Source organism: Caretta caretta, chromosome 1 (genome assembly GCF_965140235.1).
Source record: "Caretta caretta isolate rCarCar2 chromosome 1, rCarCar1.hap1, whole genome shotgun sequence".
Classification (NCBI taxonomy): domain Eukaryota; kingdom Metazoa; phylum Chordata; order Testudines; family Cheloniidae; genus Caretta; species Caretta caretta.
Genome location: NC_134206.1, coordinates 104,542,801 through 104,566,626, shown reverse-complemented (window position 1 = coordinate 104,566,626; position 23,826 = coordinate 104,542,801). Strand labels below are relative to the sequence as shown.

Sequence of the window (23,826 nt, the reverse complement as noted above, 5' to 3'; positions counted from 1 at the left end):
GGATACTACTCTGAAACCAATTAATACATTGTAATTGTAATCAACAATTCAGTTTGCAGGAGTTTAAAGCAGTTGCTTGGAATTTTGAGTTCAATCCCTTAGCCTATCCCCCTGCAAGAAACCCTAAGATTGCTATCCCCACCTTCTTACCTTGGATGTCTCCAAGGTGGTCCTTGTACTTGTTGGGAATGGAGACATGCTGGGGGAGCTCAGAATGGCAGCTGTAGGGGAAGAAGGGTCATCTATATTTCAATTGAGATAGTCCATGTTTGTCTATCTTTTGTGATCACAGACTGTATTTGTGAAGTGTATTGAACCTTGAACACAAGGCTCAGTGGGATTGAGTTTGAGGTTAAATATAGAGATTATGCAACAATTTGATATATATTTGCAAATGGGCACACACATGCATGTGCACGCACACATCATCTTTTTTATTATTCAAATTCATAACTCTAGCCTGAAACTGAGAAGATGGATTATCAATTTTATTTGGTGCTAATGTGCATTTGTTTACTGAAGGTCAATGCGTATTTATGGTGCCAAATAAAACAATAACAACAAAAGTCATGGAATAGCTACAATCCATTTAAAACTTGTGACAATTCTAGGTAAATCCATCTAGTCTAGGATTTACCTGACACTATTACATGCAAAAAATGCTCACTAATCAATTAACCCAAAGGAACGGACAGGCTGACAGATTCCTCTGCTTCCTGACTGAGGATAGCTCAGTTTTCATTAGTGTACAAGCTTCACTTGTGACAGCAAAATGTATATTCGAAGCTGAATTTTTTGGTTTGTTTAAATATATTGTGATTTTTCCCATAGCTGGGGGAAACTGCATTTCTTTGTTTCCTCATCTCAAGGATTCAAAGTATGCTTTTAACTTCAGGGAGCCTCCCATTCTCCACCAGTCTGTGAGCTACAAGTACACTCTCAAATCCATTTGCAGCTGCTCTGCCTGACAGTACTTTATGGTACAACCCTACTGAATATCCAGGGAGAGGTTTAAATAGCTACTTAAAATGTCTGTACAAAGGACATACTTTAAAAAATATACCTTCCTGTAACAAAATGTTCCTACTTAAAAACTTTGCTTTTTTTGATGGCAAAAATCATACTGCAAATGCTGCATCTAACACAAATGTCACTTTATTTTTATTGATTTCTTTTGAACAAATGGCAAGGCAATGGCTTTTGATAAAAAATTCAGTATTGGTAAATGGATCAGGAAATATGACCTGGCCAATGGATTTAAGATAGAGTTACTAAGGTCACTCAGGGTTGTGTGTGAAATGATTAAATTCATGTACAGTAGTATAGATTTTTATTTATTGTACACTTACATTAAGTGTTAGAGCGCAGACCAAGGGATGTACCGGCTGCCGCTTCCTGCAGCCCCTATTGGCCTGGGACGGAGAACCACGGACAGTGGGAGCTGCGATCAGCCAAACCTGTGGACGCGGCAGGTGAACAAACCGGCCTGGCTCTCTAGGGAGCTTACCCTGGCGGGCCACGTGCCAAAGGTTGCTGATCCCTGCTCTACACACCAACAGAGTCTGTCTCCCAGTGTTCCATTCCCAGCTCTGATGCCACAGAGTGTTTACCTATCGTCCCCCTTCCATGCTCTGACACCTCAGAGCCTTGCCTGTGTGCCCATTTCCTATTCCCCATTTCCATTTCCCACCTCCTCCTTCTTAGCAGGCCCAAATATACGTGCAATGCACGTCCTTCGTCCCACCCCTTACAACTTATGGTCATGTTCCGTTTGGAGGGTCATGAGTCTAGGGTCTTCGTCCCACCTCTTTTGTATCCCATGGGAGGGGTGAGGAATGAGGTTGTGCTATGGTCAGGGACAGGCATTTCTTTGGCCTTTTAGTGTTTTATGCCTTCTCCCCAATCCCGCTTTGCCCCTCTCAACTGGTTGCTTGACCTTGCCTTGAGAGAAGAGCCAGGCACATATTAGTATAAGTAAATATAAGTATATTAGTATAATATTAGTATATTAGTAAAAGATGTAAAAGTGTCAAAAAGTCAAACCCAAAATTCTATCTCAGGCTGGAAAACAAGCCTACATACTAATATTAAGCAACACAAGAAAGCATTCTTTCTAACTTACTATGACCATCGGTTGCCTACACAATTTAATAAGGTACCCAACTGTCTGTGGGCAGAATTTGTTCCTGTGCAAACCTTATCTGGCCAACAATTTTCTTAAATGAATATTTCAATTTTTATTTTATTTTACTCTCCTTGTTTATGAAAATGCAACAGGGACAGATTCTAATCTCATTTACACTAGAATAATTCCATGCATATATCAATTACTTCAATGGAGAATTCAAATTCACACCAGGGGAGATAGTGATACAAGCGGGGTTTTTTTTTAAGCTGCTCTCATCCTGTGTAAAAATTTGCAGCACCCAGGACAGAGACATGCCCTGAGGCAGCTGGAGAGGAAGAGACACATCATTAAAAGCTTATCTCCCCCAATTGGCATAACAAAGGTGGTGACAGTATCATAATGCTTTAGCTTGCATAAAACAGTAGTTCGTTTTAGAATTAAGGCTTAAGGAATAAATAATGACAGTTTAGAGCTCAAAATCCAAAATGGAGGACTCAGGTCAAATCAACCAATAACAGATAAGAAACAGGGGTGAAATAAAGTTCAGCAGGTATGACTCCACTCACTGCAAAATACCTGAAGGGAGGGATAAGGAGGAGGTTCAGCTCCAGTGACAGGCAAGGGTGATTGGCTGAGCTGTTGCCACCCATGCAGGGAGGATCCATGCTAATTAGTGAACCAATCAGAGAAGGCCAGAAACTGAATATAAGGCTGACAGCAGGATTGGGTTGGGTATTAGAGCAAAGAAGAGTGGGTGGTGGAGAAGGCAGGAGAAGAGCAGAACAGCAGCAGGAGAGTGAAAGACAGTAGAGCGGAGAAAAAAAACAGCAGCGAGCACAGCAGCAGTGGCATCTTAGATAGAGCAGAAGGACCAGAGACGTGTGAGAAGGATTGATAGAAGACAGAGTGTAAGTCTGATTTTATGTTTCATTCTAGAGAATGACTGGGTGTGCATGTAAATAAAACTGGATACCTGAGTTTGAGTGCGATCCACCCCACGTGTTCTGTGATTGTTTGTCCAGCGCTCACAGAATGTCAGTGTTAAATAGTAAATGCTTCATTGGTACGTAATGTTGAAATGTTCTCTAATACATAGGTATAGAAGTTCTGCATGTTACATCATAGTAGATTTAGTATTATACTGTAATACTTTATACATATGTCTGAAGGGTCTCAATCTACCTCAGGTATTACATTGTAACCGCATATAGTCTGTGTCTCCTATGTATTCCATTATACTATGCCACTTTAGTGTATAATTCTCCATGAATGAATGAATTCTATAATGTCTTATAAATTATAGTGTATTTTTTCTTGCTATATTGAATGTATTGTAACTGATGAGTTCTTTTAAATAAATGATGCCTTGTTTTTGAAGAATTACTGCTTGAATGTCAATCCTTGGAGCAGAGGGCTATATCCATGTCCTCCCACAGGTTAGCAGGATTAGCGTACCCTGGGGAGTCCACTGTGGGTCAAAGACAAACCTCCTGGTAAAACCCTGGCAATTCGTATAGTAGGGTGAGCCATCCCTTGTTACACATTTGGGTGGGGAAAAATTAACATTTGGTTTATGGTCATGGGCAAGCCATTATTAGGGTGCCTTGGGACCAAATTTAGGGGTAACAATAGGGTGACATTGTGTTATCAAGGTAAAAAGGTTATAGGAAGAAGCCTTTACAATGCAGTGGAATCACCGTAGCTTTGCTGCATGGAAGGGAGAACAGCTGCAGAACTGGTGCACATGGGAAATTGTAACCTTTGTTCATGATGACCCAGGGTTCTGCATTAGCTGTAGAGCTGGTTGCAAATTTTTCATCAAAATGACATTTCTGTCAAAATTGAAACCTTTAGAAAAACAAGTTGTTAGGATATAGATATTCAGGCTTGTCTGTAAAGGCCTATACTCTTAAGAATTTAGGTGTATTCTTATAAAATATTCTTATAAAATATAAAGGGAAGGGTAAACCCCTTTGAAATCCCTCCTGGCCAGGGGAAAGCTCCTCTCACCTGTAAAGGGTTAAGAAGCTAAAGGTAACCTCGCTGGCACCTGACCAAAATGACCAATGAGGAGACAAGATACTTTCAAAAGCTGGGAGGAGGGAGAGAAACAAAGGGTCTGTGTGCTGCTCTTGCCAGGGACAGAACAGGAATGGAGGCTTAGAACTTTTAGTAAGTAATCTAGCTAGGTATGTGTTAGATTATGATTTCTTTAAATGGCTGAGAAAAGAATTGTGCTGAATAGAATAACTATTTCTGTCTGTGTACTTTTTTTGTAACTTAAGGTTTTGCCTAGAGGGGTTCTCTATGTTTTTGAATCTAATTACCCTGTAAGATATCGACCATCCTGATTTTACAGGGGGGATTTCTTTATTTCTATTTACTGCTATTTTTTATTAAAAGTCTTCTTGTAAAAAACTGAATGCTTTTTCATTGTTCTCAGATCCAAGGGTTTGGGTCTGTGGTCACCTATGCAAATTGGTGAGGCTTTTTATCCAACATTTCCCAGGAGAGGGGGGGGTGCAAGTGTTGGGAGGATTGTTCATTGTTCTTAAGATCCAAGGGTCTGGGTCTGTAGTCACCTAGGCAAATTGGTGAGGCTTTTTACCAAACCTTGTCCAGGAAGTGGGGTGCAAGGTTTTGGGAAGTATTTTGGGGGGAAAGATGCGTCCAAACAGCTCTTCCCCAGTAACCAGTATTAGTTTGGTGGTGGTAGCGGCCATTCCAAGGATAACGGGTGTAATATTTTGTACCTTGGGGAAGTTTTGACCTAAGCTGGTAAAGATAAGCTTAGGAGGTTTTTCATGCAAGTCCCCACATCTGTACCCTAGAGTTCAGAGTGGGGGAGAAACCTTGACAAGGTATAAAAAAGAATCAAAATCACTGTCTGCCGGTGTAAGGGCCTTCTCTTACTGTGACAGTCTGAGGCCCTGTTCTTAGGCTAAGGCCTTTGGCTAAACAGCAGAGGCAGCCATAAGCTGGGAAGCGAATTGTCAGGTCCTCGCATTTCAAACTAGTCACATTGAAAGAAGGTGCTATTGGGCTGTTAGGAATACAATCCTGTCCTGATAGTGCCTATCGCCTCCAGAGAAAGGGAAGTGCCTAGAAAATGTAAAAGGAAACTTAGTTTGATAGCATCCTGTCTGGCAAGAACTCACTTATCAATAGCTGGGATGTGAAATCCTCACTTCTGTATTGTTTTGTCATTATAGTTCCCACTTTGCTATTGTTTGTCTGTATAATCTCTGTCTGGTTCTGTGACTGTTCCTGTCTGTTGTATAATTTATTTTGCTGGGTGTAAACTAATTAAGGTGGTGGGTTGGTTGGTTGGTTACATAATCATGTTACAATATGTTAGCATTGGTTAGTTAAATTTCAGGAAAATGATTGGTTAAGGTATAGCTAAGCAGAACTCAAGTTTTACTATATAGTCTGCAGTCAGTCAGGAAGTGTGGGCGGGGGATGGGAACAGGGAATGGGGGTGGAGAAATTGGAATCAGGTTTGCCTAAGGGCAGGAATGGGAACAGGGACACAGGTGTAAGGCTCTGTGGTGTCAGAGCTGGGAAGGATGATACTAAGGAAGGAAACTGGAATCATGCTTGCTGGAAGTTCACCCCAATAAACATCTAATTGTTTGCACCTTTGGACTTCGGGTATTGTTGCTCCCTGTTCATGCGAGAAGGACCAGGGAAGTAAGTGGGTGAAGGAATAACCCCCCTAACACAAGTCAGCCTCAACAAAATTTCTTTAGAATCACCATTCCCCCTACCCACGCACGAAACATTTTGATAATGTTGCAACATTTTTATCATTTTTAGAACAACTTTTCAGTTTTTCATTTCAAAATTAAATCTTTTATATAAAAATACACTTCACAATGTTTGAAGGCAAACTTAGAACAAGCGTTTTCATTTTATCAAAATGAAACATTTCGATCAACCCAAAATGACTTTTTAAATTTTCCCCCTAAATTTCAACATTTTGTTTTTATTCAATTTCTGAAGGAAAAATATCAGTCATAGAATTTCCCACAAAACAGAATATCCATTTCCTGCCCAGCTTTAATTCACTCTGCTTAACCCATCTCACAGTGGTTTATTGTAGGAGAACAATCAACATTATGAGTATGTAGTGGGCACACGAATACATGGGGGGCCATCTTGGATTTCCAACTTGCATTCCAGCTCAAGAGTTGAAGTGATGCCTGTGGAGTTTGTCAAAGAGACAAATTAGTGAAGCTCCCACCTACCTCATGTTAGGGAGCTATGGCCCAAGAGCAGTCAGTCCAATAAAGTCAGTGAATTTAAATCCCCCCATTGTATCTTCAAAGAAGTAGAATTAGAGGCAAGTATTTGCACTAAGTTGCATATGCACAATTAGAAAGCAGTCTGAAGAGACACTGAAATGCCTGAGAAAGGAGACCTTGCTACAGCTCTCCCTCATAAATCTTTGCTGAGGTTTTTTCCTCACAAATGTTATGCTATCTACCAAGTCTACTGTAAGTTTAAAGTCACCATCTTTTGCCTCTGGGTTGACAGTCCCAACATGTGATCACCTTGTCCCTAAGGTAGTTATTCAAGGACAAAGGCCTGCAGTACACAATACAACTGCTATTTAATTTATCAAATCTGAATCTTTTTTCTCAAACAGCACTACTTGGGATATGTGGGATGGAAATCAAGGTTGAGAATTTGCAAGGAAAAGGTCACATGCCTCCTGGCTTCACTTATGTATCTGAGAGAATTGACTAACAGAAAAATTGAAAGAATAAAAGTTAAAATGTTAGTTTAGTTTCCTGCTGTACCTTCTGTCCCTTATATAATTTAAGAAGCAATCTATATTACTGGAATGCACCTGTGAATAAATGTAGCATGCACTGTAATACTTCAGGTTTCAGAGTAACAGCCGTGTTAGTCTGTATTCGCAAAAAGAAAAGGAGTACTTGTGGCACCTTAGAGACTAACCAATTTATTTGAGCATAAGCTTTTGTGAGCTACATCCGATGAAGTGAGCTGTAGCTCACGAAAGCTTATGCTCAAATAAATTGGTTAGTCTCTAAGGTGCCACAAGTCCTCCTTTTCTTTTTGTAATACTTCAGTCATGGTTAGTCAATAGTACGTTGTTGTTGTCAAAGCTGTGTTGCCAAGAATGGCCCTTCATGTGCCTTTGAATTTAGTAGCTGAATCTTGTCCACCCACACAGAGAAAAGTATAACTGTTAAGATTTTGCAACTTGAAATTATATAGCATTATAATAGTTACCAAAATGTAGCCTATTTATTGTTAAGAGAATCCATACTTATGCTAAAGTGAACTATTTTCCCTAGCATCCTCTATAATGAAATATATTAAACTGTGTGAGAGCATTTGTTCTTCACACACACAGAGATAAAGCAGTATTTTGCTACAGTCTGTGAAAATAATAAGCAACTGATATAATTGTTGCTAGAAACTAGGTACAAATTTCTAACAATCTTGAATAGCAAGTGCAGACTGCATGGGAATGAAAATATCAGAGTAAGAATGACACAAACTAATTTAGGAGAGCTTTGTGCTCATAACAGCCTAAGATAGATATATATATTCCTCAGCAGTGACTTATATTTCCAGAACAGTTGATGCTGCTCATTTTATCCCTAAGTCAATGGAAAGGTAAAGTATTTAACCTTTATCTTTCTATATTTTTGCTGGCTGATCTTTGACTAACACTCAGGGGTTAATAAATTTGGTTAACTGAAATTATTTGATATCTTATTGATAAAGAAACAAAATCGAGTAACAGATATTCTTCTAATTTATAACAGGACAATTCATACCGAGAATCATTTGATATCAGTTATTAATTAACTATTATGTATTATTTATTATTATTTTGGGTAGTAGAACTTAATATGAACAAAGAAGAGAGCCACCAAGGGGCTGATCAATCTCCTATTTAAGTTAGTGGAAAGATTCTCAGGGAGTTCAATGGAGTTGGATTGGGCTCCTAATGAACAAATGTTCAGTTGTCGTCTTCTGCTCCCTATATACAATAGCTAACTTGTCTGCTTGTCAGACACTATCCAGCTTTGAGTTTCAACAATGAGAAACACTCAGATAAGTTTCATTTAAGAGAGCCCATGGGATGTATTAAAAGCTTGCCAATCATACCTTTGAATGATAACATTCTCTCAGTATCTGTAGTATTTTCAGCAAGCTGGTAGTCCCTACACTACATACAGGGGAAATAAGAATATGCTGAAGTAACCATACCAATTCATTATCTTAGCCAAAATTGGCAATTTTTAAGGGTAGCAATTGTACTATAGTTTGCAGTAATATTCATTAGAGCAGACTCTACAGGTGTGTAAACTAAGCACAAGCACAAAATCATATCATCATTGTCCTGCACCTGTCCACCTTCTTTTTTTGTAACCTTCACTTGTCAAATCATGACTGTACTTTAGACTGTATGTGAGGTGTAGCAGGAACCTCATTTTTACATGGTCGTAAAATACCTAGAACAATAGCAATTTCAATGTTTTTTTTTTAAATGCCTTTTTAAAAGTAAGAAAGAATAAGGACTTTATCATGCCTCTAATATCAGAAGAAACTGTACATTTATTTTATTGCCATAGTTTAAAAGGCAAAGTATTGTTCTGAAATACATATTTTTCTAATTGACTCATCCTCAAGTTTGTGTAGTGCTTTTACACAGTTTAGTGAGTGTTAGGATATAGATATTCAGGCCTGTCTGCAAAGGCCTGTACTTTAAGAATTTAGGTGTATTCTTATCACTTGGCTAGTTCTAGAGGTATAAAAGAGAATCAAAATCACTGTCTGCTGGTGTAAGGGCCTTCTCTTACTGTGACAGTTTGAGGCCCTGTTCTTAGGCTAAGGCCTTTGGCTAAGCAGCAAAGGCAGCCATAAGCTAGGAAGCGAACAGTCACATCCTCACATTCCAAACTAGTTACATTGAAAGAAGGTGCTATTGGGCTGTTAGGAATACAATCCTGTCCTGATAATGCCTGTCACCTCCAGAGAAAGGGAAGTGCCTAGAAAATGTAAAAGGAAACAGCATCCTGTCTGGCAAGAACTCACTTATCAATACTGGGATGTAAAATCCTCACTTCTGTATTTTTTTGTCATTATAGTTCCCACTTTGCTATTGTTTGTCTGTATAATCTCTGTCTGGTTCTGTGATTGTTCCTGTCTGTTGTATAATTAATTTTGCTGGGTGTAAACTAATTAAGGTGGTGGGATATAATTGGTTACATAATCATGTTACAATATTTTAGGATCGGTTAGTTAAATTTCAGGAAAATGATTGGTTAAGGTATAGCTAAGCCAAACTCAAGTTTTACTATATAATCTGTAGTCAATGAGGAAGTGGGTGGGGGTGGGCATGCAGGTGAGGGAAATGGGAACAGCGAATGGGGGTAAGGAAATCAGAATCATGTTTTGCTAAAAGGGGAAATGGGAACAGGGAATGGGGCTGGGGAAATTGGAATCATGTTTGGCTAAGGGCAGGAATGGGAACAGGGACACAGGTGTAAGGCTCTGTGGTGTCAGAGCTGGGAAGGGGGATACTAAGGAAGGAAACTGGAATCATGCTTGCTGGAAGTTCACCCCAATAAACATTGAATTGTTTGCACCTTTGGATTTTGGGTATTGTTGCTCTGTTCATGCAAGAAGGACCAGGGAAGTAAGTGGGTGAAGGAATAAGCCCCCTAATAAGTGTCATCCCACCTACTCCTCCGTATAGCCTTGTTAGACAGGCTGGACAGCAAGGGCTATGCATGCATTGTTCCCTAAACTGGGAAGAAGGGCAAAGTTACAGCTCCATCTCCCATAATATGCTGGACAGCAGAGCTGATTGGATATGAGAGGTTAAGGATGTTGTGCTCTGTAAAAGTGTCTGTAGCAGATTATTGACCCCTCCAAACCAGAAGTGGCTCAGGGAAGTGTCACTGAGCCTCTCTGAGTAACTGCTGCAGGATGCAGTGTATCCACCACACCTTCTTAAGGGCTATGCCTAAAGACACAATTCAACCTTTCTTTTTTTTATTTCCCTCTCTGAACACCTTTCTGAAAGGCTATGGCCATGTTCCATTACTATGTATTAGATTCGTTGCACTCTTGCTCTGAATGTAATACTTGGAAAGAAAAAGAAATATCTCAAATATTAGAAGTGGCATTAGCAAGGCATTGTCTTCACTACTGTTCAGGTAAGGATTCTAGAAACATTCTAAAGGTACAAGGTGAGGCACAAAAGAAACATTTGGGAAACTTTAAATCATCTCTCCCCCAGAAATTGTTTTTTTAAGATCCCTCAGTGCTTCACACCCTTTTAGTTTGTGCAACATATTTAATATGCCACAAGGCAGAACATGTCAACAAAATTATGTCTCTTCTTAAAAGAACCATATGCTTAGTATAAAAGCAGCTCGTAGCACTTTAGCATTTTGGACCCCAGGAAACCAGGAGTGCATTCTCTCATAGCATGTTGTAGACACGAATCCATCATTGTCTCTAGGGGGGAAGCAAATAGCAAAAATAAACACCTTGTATTGGTCTTCAGGGCTAGCCAGGCAAGCCTAGGGGTGGTACAGCAGGCAGAAACTCCTCTTCCTATGCACAAGGACTCTTAAGCAGATATTCTGCCTCCCTGCAGCAAAGTTCCTTCTATGCCCTCCCCCTGGGATGGCGTAGGTCAGGGATCAGCAAACTTTGGCACGCAGCCCATCAGGGAAACCCGCTGGCGGGCCAGAACAGTTTGTTTACCTGCAGCATCATCAGGTTGCTGATTGCAGCTCCCACTGGCCATGGTTTGCCGTTCCAGGCCAATGGGGGCTGCGGGAAGCAGAGGCCAGCACATCCCTTGGTCCACACCACTTCTCACAGCCCCCATTGGCTTGGAACGGCAAACCATGGCCAGTGGGAGCTGCAGTCAGCTGAACCTGTGGACGCTGCAGGTAAATAAAGAGGCCTGGCCAGCCAGCAGATTTCCCTGACAGGCTGTGTGCCAAAGGTTGCTGATCCCTGGTGTAGATCATAGATAGTGGCTAAGTTATACAATTTTACCTACATGGAGCAGCAGTGTAAACATTCAGTGGAGACAATCAGGGATCCATGTAGCTCTATTCTTCTCCAAGCTCATCATAAAACCCACCTCTGTAAGGGGCTCCTATGAAGCTGTGATCCATTGTACCTGTTTTCTGTCCCTGAAATGCAGAAACTCACCGTTCAACAGCTTTCAAGTCCTTCTGCTCCAAGGGCTCAGTGAAAACACAACATCCTCCAATGACCATGGACAAGAACATCACGGGGCTGAGTGCTCCCAAAATGAATGTGAGCTTTGCCACTTCCTTTAGTAGGAGCAGGCCCCATGTGAACACACAGAATACAATCTGAATGTTTTTAAACATTTCAAACTAAGAGTATCTTTTCAGTGCTAATTAACATAATTTGACACAATTTTAGGTATAAACACTCTATAAGCACTCAGTAGAAGGAGTGTAAAAAAATGTGCTACACTCCATCTGCTCAGACTGCATACTTGCTCAGACCTCATGTAGCACTTGAAAAGCAGAGGAATGTGCTCAGATTAGCTAGCTAGCAATACAAAAGAAGGAACTGTGCAATTCAGGCTGTTAGAAAAATAAGCCTGGAAAGGGACAGCTTGCATTCTAAACCAAGAATGCGAAACCAGCATGGAGAAATTCAGAATATTGTAGCCCCGTTTTCCAACACCCATTTACCATTGCTGGCACTGGTAATTCTAGTCTTAGGTAGCAGAATTCTGAGGCCTTGCTGTTTAGCTGCTCAGAGGAGAAGAAATCGGTAATGCAGATTGTGATATATTCTATATGTAACCCTTCTGCCAGGCCAAGTTGGGTGTGGGGGAAAGAGGTAAGGGGCACCTTACATGTCCTGAAGCTGACTGCCCCACAGGGCTCTGCTCCGCTCCACCACGACCGGCTCTGCTCTGCACAGCTCGCCGTCTCACGAACAGCTCCGCTCAGCTTGCCGTCTCACGAACACACCGCTGTCTCACGACCGGCTCCGCTCAGCTCGCCGTCTCACAAACAGCTCTGCTCACCCCGCTGTCTCCGCTGCACACTAGATCTTCCGGCTCCCCACTACTTGACACAGTGCTCAGTGATTTCAGCTCTGAGTGATTTCAGCTCATAGTAGTGGGAGCCTTAGTGCTGGTGCACCATAAGGCTGAAGTGAATTCAGCACAGTACCTGTAACAAAACTCTTAATAGACCCAAAATTAGCTCTGACATTCCACAGTGGAGAGAGACAGAGGTGCAATTGGTGCTTCAGGCCCTCACAAAAGGGCCTACACCACCAGGCACTAATACCTGTCTCAAGTCTCTCTCAATTCACAGAGTTTTGGAACCCATGTCCCTTGCCTAGTGAGTGCTACTCAGTTGATGGTGAGTCCTCCATCATAACAAAAAGGCCAAGTACAGTTCCAAGCACAGTTCCCATAATCAGGGTACTAACAATTTATTCTTCCCGCCCCAATAACAGAGACACTGGGGATCCCACAGCAGCCAAAGTGACCATTTGGGCAGTTATGGCCTCATTCTAGGCGGGGTGGGTGTGCCTATGCAAATGAGATCAGCCCCTGAAGTTCTTTTCCACAACTTGCCACACCTCACCACCAGATGTCAGGGTGGAGCCCACCCTGTCTCTGCTTACATATATGTTTACACATATACACCAGTCCTGAAACAAAGGCAGTGTAACAGTTTGGCCCACCCCTTTAATGGCCAGAGGCCTAGGGCAGCCAGCCCTGGTCAGTTATCAGAACCATCTGGGAAGGGAGTTAAGTTATTATAAAAGTCAGCAAGTGGCTCATTTGAGAGGGGATGACAGGGAGAAGCTGCAGGAAAGGACTGGCTCCTGCAGTAGTCCTGGAGGAAGTAGGAATCCGGGGGTAAGCCCTGGGATTCATGACTGGGTACAAAACGCCAGCTGTTTATTTTCCTTTTCGTAAGTCTATGGCTAGCCCAGAACTAAGGGCTACAGACTAATTCAGTCTGGCTGATAATTTCACAGGCTGGTAAGGAACCCACTGCCTTAGAGGCATCAAAAAAAAAAAAACCAGCCAAACAATGCCTCCTTTCTGAAATCTCAGCCCACTCACCAATACCCAGTTTCTAGGAAGCTGTCCTGTTCCAATGATTGCCTCCCTTGCCTCCCAATGTAAAGAATAAAGCAAAGTGAAAACTGCTACCTGCCACAGCTTCTTTCCAAGGAGTACTGTGTAACAAGATCAAGTGCTGCAATTATTAAAATACTAAAAATCATGCTTATATGTTAAGAAAAATAAAGTCTAAAGTTATATGTAACTGTATCAACTAGGGACGCCTGTCATCACAGTATTATAATTACAGCCAGGTGAATGCCTCCAAAAAAGAATTTACATGAATCGTCTCTCCCAATCTAATTATTTTGTTTGTCATATTCATACCCCTTTTCTATTCTGTCCATGAATATTCATGTGATAACATTCACAGAAAGCAGATTTTTTTCAGTCACATGTGGGACTGAATATTTGATTTACACATGCAAGTGTAACAGCGTCAGACCCTGGTTGTCAGCAGGCAGGATCGAACCTGGGGTCTCTGGAGCTTCATGCATGAGCCTCTACTGGATGAGCTAAAAGCCAGATGGCACTTAGCTGAGGCTGCGGAGCTGACTCATTTTATCTCTCTTTAAGTGGTCTTGGTGCCACTAGATGAGACAGAACCTCACACCCAGGAGGTGTGTGGGTTACATACTTGCCCTAGCTGAGGAAGCATGTCCCGAGCTTCAGAGACTTCCCACTTGAAATCCCAGATGAGCCCCCACTTGTAATACTGACAGACCCCGGTCATTGGTGGGCATGATCGATCTGGGGACCTCTGGAGCTTAGTGCATGAACCTCTACTGCATGAGCTAAAAGCCAACTGGCTGTTAGCTCAGGCTGTAGAGCAGACTCGTTAATCTCTCTCTCTCTAAGTGGTCTCGGTGCCACTAGATGGGATAAAACACCACAACCAAAAGGTGTGTGGGTTACACAAGCAGTTGCTTGTGTGCTAGTTCAGTCATGGAATAGAAACAATATCATAAAAAGAAAAGGAGTACTTGTGGCAACTTAGACTAAGCAATTTATTTGAGCATAAGCTTTCGTGAGCTACAGATCACTTCATCGGATGCATAAAGTGGGAACTACAGTGAGGAGATTTTATATACACCCAGACCATGAAAAAATACACATAAGATGAGCTATTACCAGCAGGAGAGTGGGGTGGGGGGGAGAGAACCTTTTGAAGTGATAACTCCTGGAAATGGCCCACGTCTGAGGAACGGGGGGGGGGGGGGGGGGGAAGGAATAAACAAGGGGAAATAGTTTTACTTAGTATTATGACTCAACCCCTCCCAGTCTCTATTCAAGCCTAAGTTAATCGTATCCAATTTGCAAATTAATTCCAATTCAGCAGTCTCTCCTTGGAGTCTGTTTTCAAAGTTTTTTGTTGAAGGATAGACTCCAACGAGAGACTGCTGAATTGGAATTAATTTGCAGATTGGATACAATTAACTTAGACTTGAATAGAGACTGGGAGTGGTTGAGTCATTATACTAAGTAAAACTATTTTCCCTTGTTTAGTCCTCCACCCCCCCACCCCACTGTTCCTCAGACGTTCTTGTTAACTTCTGGAAATGTGCTGGAAATGGCCCACCTTGATTATCACTTCAAAAGGTTTTCTCTCCCCCACCCCACTCTCCTGCTTGTAATAGCTCATCTTAAGTGATCACTCTCCTTACAATGTGTATTTTTTTCATGGTCCCTGTGTATATAAAAACTCCTCACTGTACTTCCCACTTTATGCATCCAATGAAGTGAGCTGTAGCCCATGAAAGCTTATGCTCAAATAAATTGCTTAGTCTCTAAGGTGCCACAGGTACTCCTTTTCTTTTTGTGAATACAGACTAGCACGGCTGCTACTCTGAAACAATGTCATGTGATTTATCTGAGCAACCGCAACACAATTTAAATATATAATAATGCAGAGCTATATTCAGAGAATACCTATGGTATTTTTGGGTTTCACGCAGGCCAGTAAGGAGTTTGATCACCATCTGCCTTGTAACTTGGGGTATCTTCTGACTGTACAGCTTTTGTCCAGAGCTCTGACCCCGACAGCCTGCCAGCAGCTCACAAGCCTCAGTCTGGCTTTGCTCAACCTGGCTATTCCTTACAGTCTTACCTTAGTACCTTTCCAGTCCCAAATTTCCCCCTAAATCATCCTACTGCAATGACCAGTTCTCACAGAGAAAGTGTTAAGTTTTCTGCCTCTTCAGAGACAGTAAAATACTCCAAGTAGCTAGCTTTCCAGAAGCACACACTTTACTGAACTTGGCGCTGATTTATAATGAAAGCAAGACAAATAATTAACAAAAGAACATGGATTAAGTGATACCAAATGACAAGGATAAACGACAGAAATGGTTACAAGCAAAGAAAAATGAAAATACACATCTAAAAGACTCAAACTTAATCTAGCAAGATACAGTCTTTGTTCAACATAGTTTCTCTCATGCAGTTTCATTTCCAGCTTTTACTTGCCTGCTTGGCCAGGATCCATCACAGAGATCAAATTGCTTGGTGCCTTTTTCTTCTAAGGTGAAAGATAAAGATGAAGTCTCTCTCTGTGTTCCTCAAGTGCCTCAAGGAATGATTTTGTTTTACAAGTCAGGTAGGCCTCCTGTGGGATTCAGTCTCCTGTGTCTCTCTGGGGTTCAGGAATCATGTTACTTCTCTGTTTTTCAAGTTCAGGATCAGGATAACCCCTGCTAGTTGAGCTCCATAGCTTTGTTTACTGCTAATATGTAAATTGAGGTAAACTCTCATTCCTTTGTCACGGACAGATCTGTTTATCCCCTTTACATGGTCTTAAAATATATTCTAGTAACAGCATTCAGAGATCTGGGGGTCGTGGTGGCTAATCAGGAGAACATGAGCTCCCAGTCTGACACTGTGGTCAAAAGAGCTAATGTGATTCTGGGATGCATAATCAGGGTAATCTTGAGTAGTTGTAGAGAGGTTATTTCACCTCTGTATTTGGCATTAGTGTGACCTGTGCTGGAATATTGTGTCCTGTTCTGGTGCCCACAAATCAACACACATGTTGATAAAGTGGAGATGGTTCAGAGAAGAGTCATACACATGATTAAAGGACTAGAAAACATACCTTATAGTGATAGAGTCAAAATGCTCAATCAATTTAGCTTAGCAAAGAGAAGGTTAAGGGATGATGTGATTGCAATCAATAAGTATCTGCATGGGGAACAAATATTTAATAATGGGTTCTTCCATCTAGCAAACAAAGGTATAATAGGATCCAATAGTTGGAAGTTGAAGCTAGAAAAATTCAGACTGGAAGGTGTAAATGTTTAATGGTGAGATTAATTAAACATTGGAATAATTTACCCAGTGTTCTAGTGGAGTTCATATCACTAACAATTATTAAATGAAGAGTGGATTTTTTTCTAAAAGAAATGCTTTAGGAATTATTTTGGGGAAGTTTGATGGCCTGTGTTATACTGAGTGTGAGACTAGATGATCACGACAATCCCTTCTGGCATTGGAATCTATGAATAATGCTCCTGACAAGCTACAATACAAGTTTCTAATGCATTCTGTCTCCACACCTGGCTTCAAGATTGCTTGGAAATGGTGACCAACACCTCTGGAGTCTTTATTGTTGTAGTCCATTGGATAGGACCCTCTAGAAAGTCAGTAGTTCCAGGAGCTGACAGACTTGAAATAGGGGCTATACTAAAATGCGCAATATCCTGAGAAAAATTATAGCATTTCACGTTTTGTTTTTCTCCTGTCATTCTGAAGTTGATTTTACTGTTCAAGGAGAAGTTCTAGATCTGAAGGGAAATTCACGACATTGCCAATATCTTAGTGAAGAATGCTATCAATGCCATTTCACATCCTGGGAGTTCCTCCTGTGAGCGGTGCCTGGCTTAGAAACGAACTACTGTAGAGTTCTTTCATACATATCACTTGGCATTATCAGAATGGCTTTCATCTAGCCAACCTTTATCAAAAGGACTCTTATCAACCACACAGAAGAAAATGCATTTTGTGGGCTCATAAGTGCCTCTTTCTAGATCATTTTTTTATCATTTCCTCCAGCAAAGATTTAAGTACAAGAAAAAATCTAATCCAGTATCAGAGCAAGGTGAAAGAAACATGTAACTCACTTAGCCAATTATGCAGTGCTATAAAATAGGAAATTCCTTTCTGACTCTTTTAGGTAATTATTATCCTTAAGCTACGGTAATTCTCTGCATAACACCCTGCCATTTTATTTTTGATCCATGACATCTTCTAAGATATTGTTTTCCTTAGCACTAAGGGAAAGGAAACAAAGAAGCAAACATTTAAAAAGAAGAATGAAGAGGGGAAGAGAAGTTGTACAGACTGATAGAAAACAGACAAAGGAGAAGGTACCTCAGCACACTAGTGTCAGCAACAGACCCTAGGAAAGGTATCTATCGCGTATTAGCATATTGTTTCTGAAGGGTACCTAAGGGCAGAGATGAAATGGTCTTATTAGGAATAACTTTAATAGGACATCATTATTTTTATTCCAATACTTCCCTAAGAGGCAAGGTTAAGCCCCCTAGAGTGGGCTTTGCAGAAAAGCTGATGAAAAATGATTGTTAAATCAAATATTGGTGAAAGATGGAGGCAGCTTAAGAGGAAGCTGAATGGCTTCAGAAAAGACCTTCTAGGAGGGTGCAGAGGATCAAGGAAATAGTAATTGACATAAGTATTACTCAGCCAGGATTAATTTAATGAGTTCAAAAGTACAGAGAAGTTGATTAAAGCTCAATTTCTCCATTTTGTGTTTTCACTCACAACACTTATGGTGTTATGATTCTGAGTCAGAATCAAGATATTAGAATGTCACTATTAATACTACTAAATATCTATATTATAATGGTGCCCAAAGGACCCTGCTGTATTAGATGGGATACAAATAAATATAGACTCTCTTCATTACCCCAGCACTTTTTAATTTAAAATGACAAACATACACAGCTATGTGGAACTAGTATGTATGTTTAAGGCAAATAATTATTACACACACACACACACACCAGTATCTTTCCATTAATGGGCTTTGGATAAAGTGCTTAAATGCTGTTCTTTAAATACTTTCAAGCCACTATGAATCATTTTAGTAACTCCCCCACCATTCTGCTGTGGAGAGTTGAAATTTAGATTTGCTATTCACTGAAAGTAGTTACTACTGATCAGAGGAAGGACACTACAACCCTCCACTATCTAGTTTAAAATACAAAGGCAGCATTAATTTGCCATTACAAAGGTTTAAGAGGAAATTCAAAGTAAATGAGTATTTTGGTCAGTTATTAAATATTACAGACTAAACATGCTGTGCCAATATAAAGACTTTTTATCAATTATAAAATCACATCAATGTATACCTTCAGATCAGCGACACTGCTATGGGTACCCGCATGGCCCCACAGTATGCCAACATTTTTATGGCTGATTTAGAACAACGCTTCCTCAGCTCTCGTCCCCTAAAGCCCCTACTCTACTTGCGCTATATTGATGACATCTTCATCATCTGGACCCATGGAAAAGAAGCCCTTGAGGAATTCCACCATGATTTCAACAATTTCCATCCCACCACCAACCTCAGCCTGGTCCAGTCCACACAAGAGATCCACTTCCTGGACACTACAGTGCTAATAAACAATGGCCACATAAACACCACCCTATACCGGAAACCTACTGACCGCTATTCCTACCTGCATGCCTCCAGCTTTCACCCTGACCACACCACACGATCCATCGTCTACAGCCAAGCTCTGCAATACAACCGCATTTGCTCCAACCCCTCAGACAGAGACAAACACCTACAAGATCTCTGTCAAGCTTTCTTACAACTACAATACCCACCTGCAGAAGTAAAGAAACAGATTGATAGAGCCAGAAGAGTTCCCAGAAGTTACCTACTACAGGACAGGCCTAACAAAGAAAATAACAGAACGCCACTAACGGTCACCTTCAGCCCCCAACTAAAACCCCTCCAACGCATTATTAAGGATCTACAACCTATCCTAAAGGATGACCCAACACTCTCACAAGTCTTGGGAGACAGGCCAGTCCTTGCCTACAGACAGCCCCGCAACCTGAAGCAAATACTCACCAACAACCACATACCACACAACAGAACCACTAACCCAGGAACTTATCCTTGCAACAAAGCCCGTTGCCAATTGTGCCCACATATCTATTCAGGGGACACCATCACAGGGCCTAATAACATCAGCCACACTATTAGAGGCTCGTTCACCTGCACATCCACCAATGTGATATATGCCATCATGTGCCAGCAATGCCCCTCTGCCATGTACATTGGTCAAACTGGACAGTCTCTACGTAAAAGAATAAATGGACACAAATCAGATGTCAAGAATTATAACATTCATAAACCAGTCGGAGAACACTTCAATCTCTCTGGTCACGCAATCACAGACATGAAGGTCGCTATCTTAAAACAAAAAAACTTCAAATCCAGACTCCAGCGAGAAACTGCTGAATTGGAATTCATTTGCAAATTGGATACTATTAATTTAGGCTTAAATAGAGACTGGGAGTGGCTAAGTCATTATGCAAGGTAGCCTGTTTCCTCTTGTTTTTTCCTAACCCCCCCCCCCCCCAGATGTTCTGGTTTAACTTGGATTTAAACTTGGAGAGTGGTCAGTTTAGATGAGCTATTACCAGCAGGAGAGTGAGTTTGTGTGTGTATGGGGGTGGGGGGGATGTGAGAAAACCTGGATCTATGCAGGAAATAGCCCGACTTGATTATGTAGAGAGTTGTCACTTTGGATGGGCTAGCACCAGCAGGAGAGTGAATTTGTGTGGGGGGGTGGAGGGTGAGAAAACCTGGATTTGTGCTGGAAATGGCCCACCTGTTGATCACTTTAGATAAGCTATTACCAGCAGGACAGTGGGGTGGGAGGAGGTATTGTTTCATATTCTCTGTGTGTATATAAAGTCTGCTGCAGTTTCCACGGTATACATCTGATGAAGTGAGCTGTAGCTCACGAAAGCTCATGCTCAAATAAATTGGTTAGTCTCTAAGGTGCCACAAGTACTCCTTTTCTTTTTGCGAATACAGACTAACACGGCTGTTCCTCTGAAACATGTCTTGCTGATTCATGGAACAGATGAAGCAGGGCATAATTAATCACTCCCTTATGCCACTAGAGCTTTTAGAAGTAGACACAACAAAAATGGATGAACATCTAATATTTGGGGGAGCTTCAAAAGAGCCATGAAACTCTACTTCTTATTAAGGTGTGAAAACGGCAAAAATGCCATCATCCCACACAAGGCTCATTTACAGATTCCAGCACTGGCACCTAAAATTCACAAAGCAACCACCACCATGCACCCAGATTTGCTTATTCCAAAGGACAAATTATCCTGATTTTTGTTGGTGCATTCATCCAAACACAATGAATGAGGAATATACAAGATACGTTCATCCATTTCTGTACAAATGCAATAATGTTACTACTACTGTTCTTAACAATAAAATCTTCTACTGAGGTCCCATAGGAGTATTGTACAAATACATATTAAAGGACAGCACCTGCCCAAGATACATTATCTACATACACAAGGAAAACAAAAAACCAAGAAAGGAAAGATGGTATAGTGGTTAGGGTACCTGCCTAGGATTGGGGGAACTAGGGTTCATGTCCCTGCTCCACCACAGGCTTCTTAAGTGATCTAGGACTCTGAGCAAGTCTCTTAACCTCTCTGTGGCTCATTTCCCTACTTGCAAAAGGGGATAAGAGCACTGGGATCACAGAGGGGTGTTTTCAGGACAAGTACACGAAAGACTCTTGTGAGGTGTTCAGATGCTAAGGGAATGGGGGTTTTCAAGATAGTGAACTCACTGCTGGAGTGCCTTCTAGTGGCCAGTAATGGGTCTCTCCTTACCTGACAACCCCTACCAACTGGCACTGCAGTCATTTCTCTTCCTGTGACTTGGTCCTCCAGCCAGGTCACAATTTAGCCCATCCCTTTGGGTTAATAATGGCCTAACTCAAATGAACAAAAACTTTTCTGTCTTTACCAGAAACAATCCTCTGCACACTTTTCACACGACTTCAGGCTCTGCAGAGTCCCTCTTCACTCTATCACAGGGCTGCCTCCCAGGGCCTTCTCCTTGGGGGCCCAGCTCCTCCTGAGACACTGACCCTCAGGACATCTTCTCTGAAGCTTCTCTTCTCCCAGGCCTGCTTTAAGAGTCTTCTTCTTCCCAGCTGCCTTCTCCTTTCAGGGACAGTCTCAGGGCACAAGCTCCATCATCCAAAACCCTCTAGTGTTCCTTTCCCCTTTCATACTGGCCTTCTTCCTTAGCCCAACTTTCCTAGCCTTGCTTCTTGTTCAGGGCTTAACTCCTTTTTCAAAGACCTCACCCAATCCTACCCTTGTCTCAGAGTCCAGTTCCCTTCCCCTGTCACCCAACTTTTCTTCCCAGCCTTCTTCTAGCCTGGCTAGGATCCCAGAGCTTCCTTTTTTCCCCAGAGCTTCTGCCTCCCTAACCCTCTCTTCCCAGAGAATGACAACAGACTCTCTCCTTACAGCCCTTTTCTTATGTTTTATGGTAAAGCAGACTCACCTACTGAGTCTATAACCACCACCAATTATATTCTAGTACATTCATGTCACTACAGTCTTATCCTGCTCTATATCCTTAAAAATCATCATAGTAAAGCTTTTCTAATGTTATGCCACTTTTCCTATACTCTCACTAAACCCCTGTTAGTGTATTTTGTCACCATAAATTCTTCATAAAAGACCTGTCTTCCCCGGGAACTCACCCTGCATTCCCATATCAGGTGATCAATTGTTTCTTTAACATTACACCTTATGTAATCCATCTTTATGTCTATTCAGTAAAAATAAATTATTCAAGCCACAGTGACCAGTTAATAGTTTAAATCTAAGGACTTCACTGATTCTTGCATAACTTCAGAGTATCCTCTATTTTGGGACATACTTCATAGAAACGTTCCGTTCTCTCTCTTTGGTCCACATTTGTTGCCCTGCCTTTTCAAACTTTTTTTTTTACTTTGAATTCCTTCTTACTCAAAGGAATCTTGAGATCAATTTCTTCATTGTTAAAGCATTGTTTGCTTCCCTATCTGCTATTTCGTTGCCAGGTATCCCAGCATTATAAGCAGGCTACTACTATGTTCACACCTGAGCATACTATCTCTGTTGTCAAAGCCAATATTTCATTTATGAAATCTCTCCTGCATTCTGAAGTATCCCTTTTAATTGCCAGTATACCTGATAGCGAATCTGAAAAAAATAATAGCTGTGATAGGCCATATGTCCTGTGACGGGTTTGGTCACAGAGACCCCCTTGGGACTGTCACCTGATGTGCTGAAACTACCTCTGAGCCCATTTTCTTTGCCAGCTTTGGACTCCAGAACCCTGCCTTGTTAAGCCAGACATGCCAGTCTGCTGCAACACAGACCCAGTGTCTGAACCACACCACCAAAGCTGCAGACTTAACTGAAAATAGCTCAGCAAGTACTCCTGTCTCCAGCACCCAGACACCCAGCTCCCAATGGGATCTGGTTGACCTCCAGTGGCCCAGTGGGTTAGCACACAGTATTTATAGAGCAGTGATGCTGAGGTTGTGATTTCAAACCTCATCTGGATTGGGGAGGTTTAGAATGGATATTAGGAAAAACTTTTTCACTAGGAGGGTGGTGAAGCACTGGAATGCATTACCTAGGGACATTATCTCAAACATCCTTTGAGGTTTTTAAGGTCAGGCTTGACAAAGCCCTGGCTGGGATGATTTAGTTGGGGATTGGTCCTGCTTTGAGCAGGGGGTTGGACTAGATGACGTCCTGAAGTCCCTTCCAACTCTGATATTCTATGGTCCAAACCCCAAATAAATCCATTTTACTCTGTATAAAGCTTAAACAGGGTAAACTCATACCTCTATAACACTGTTAGAGAGAGATGCACAGTTGTTTGCTCCCCCAGGTATTAATCACTTACTCTGGGTTTACTAATAAACAAAAGTGATTTTATTAAGTATAAAAAGTAGGATTTAAGTGGTTTCAAGTAATAACAGACAGAACAAAGTAAGTTACCAAGCAAAATAAAACATGCAAGTCAAAGCCTAATACATTTAAGAAATGGAATACAGGTAAATCTCACCCTCAGATGTTCCAGTAAGCTTCTTTCACAGACTAGACTACTTCTTAATCCTTTCCCAGGTACAGCCCTTGTTAGTTGCAGCTCAGGTGGTAACTAGGGGATTTCTCATGTTCTGTTCCACCCTGTTTTATAGCTTTGTTGCAAGGCAGGAATCCTTTGTCTCTCTGGACTCCCACCCCTCTTTCTAAATGGAAAAGCACCAGGTTTAAGATGGATTCCAGTTCAGGTGACATGATCACATGTCATTGTAAGACCTCCTTCTTCACAGCCTAGTAACTGGGAGACACCTACACAGGAAGGCTTGCAGGTAAACAAATCCATTCACAGTTCATTGATTCTGAAGCACCCTTAATGGCTTCCACTTAACATGTTTACATCAGTAATACAAGTTTATATCTTATTCTCCTA

General features: G+C 41.4%; 1 long non-coding RNA gene across 1 annotated transcript in view; it reads left to right on the top strand.

Moving 5' to 3' along the window:
• Nucleotides 1-2,913: 2,913 nt before the first annotated feature.
• Nucleotides 2,914-23,826, top strand: part of LOC142069843 (uncharacterized) — a 42,712-nt gene continuing 21,799 nt past the window's right edge. The window contains exon 1 of the long non-coding RNA XR_012665816.1: nt 2,914-3,036. This is a non-coding gene — a long non-coding RNA (uncharacterized LOC142069843). The remainder of the gene's footprint in view (nt 3,037-23,826) is intronic.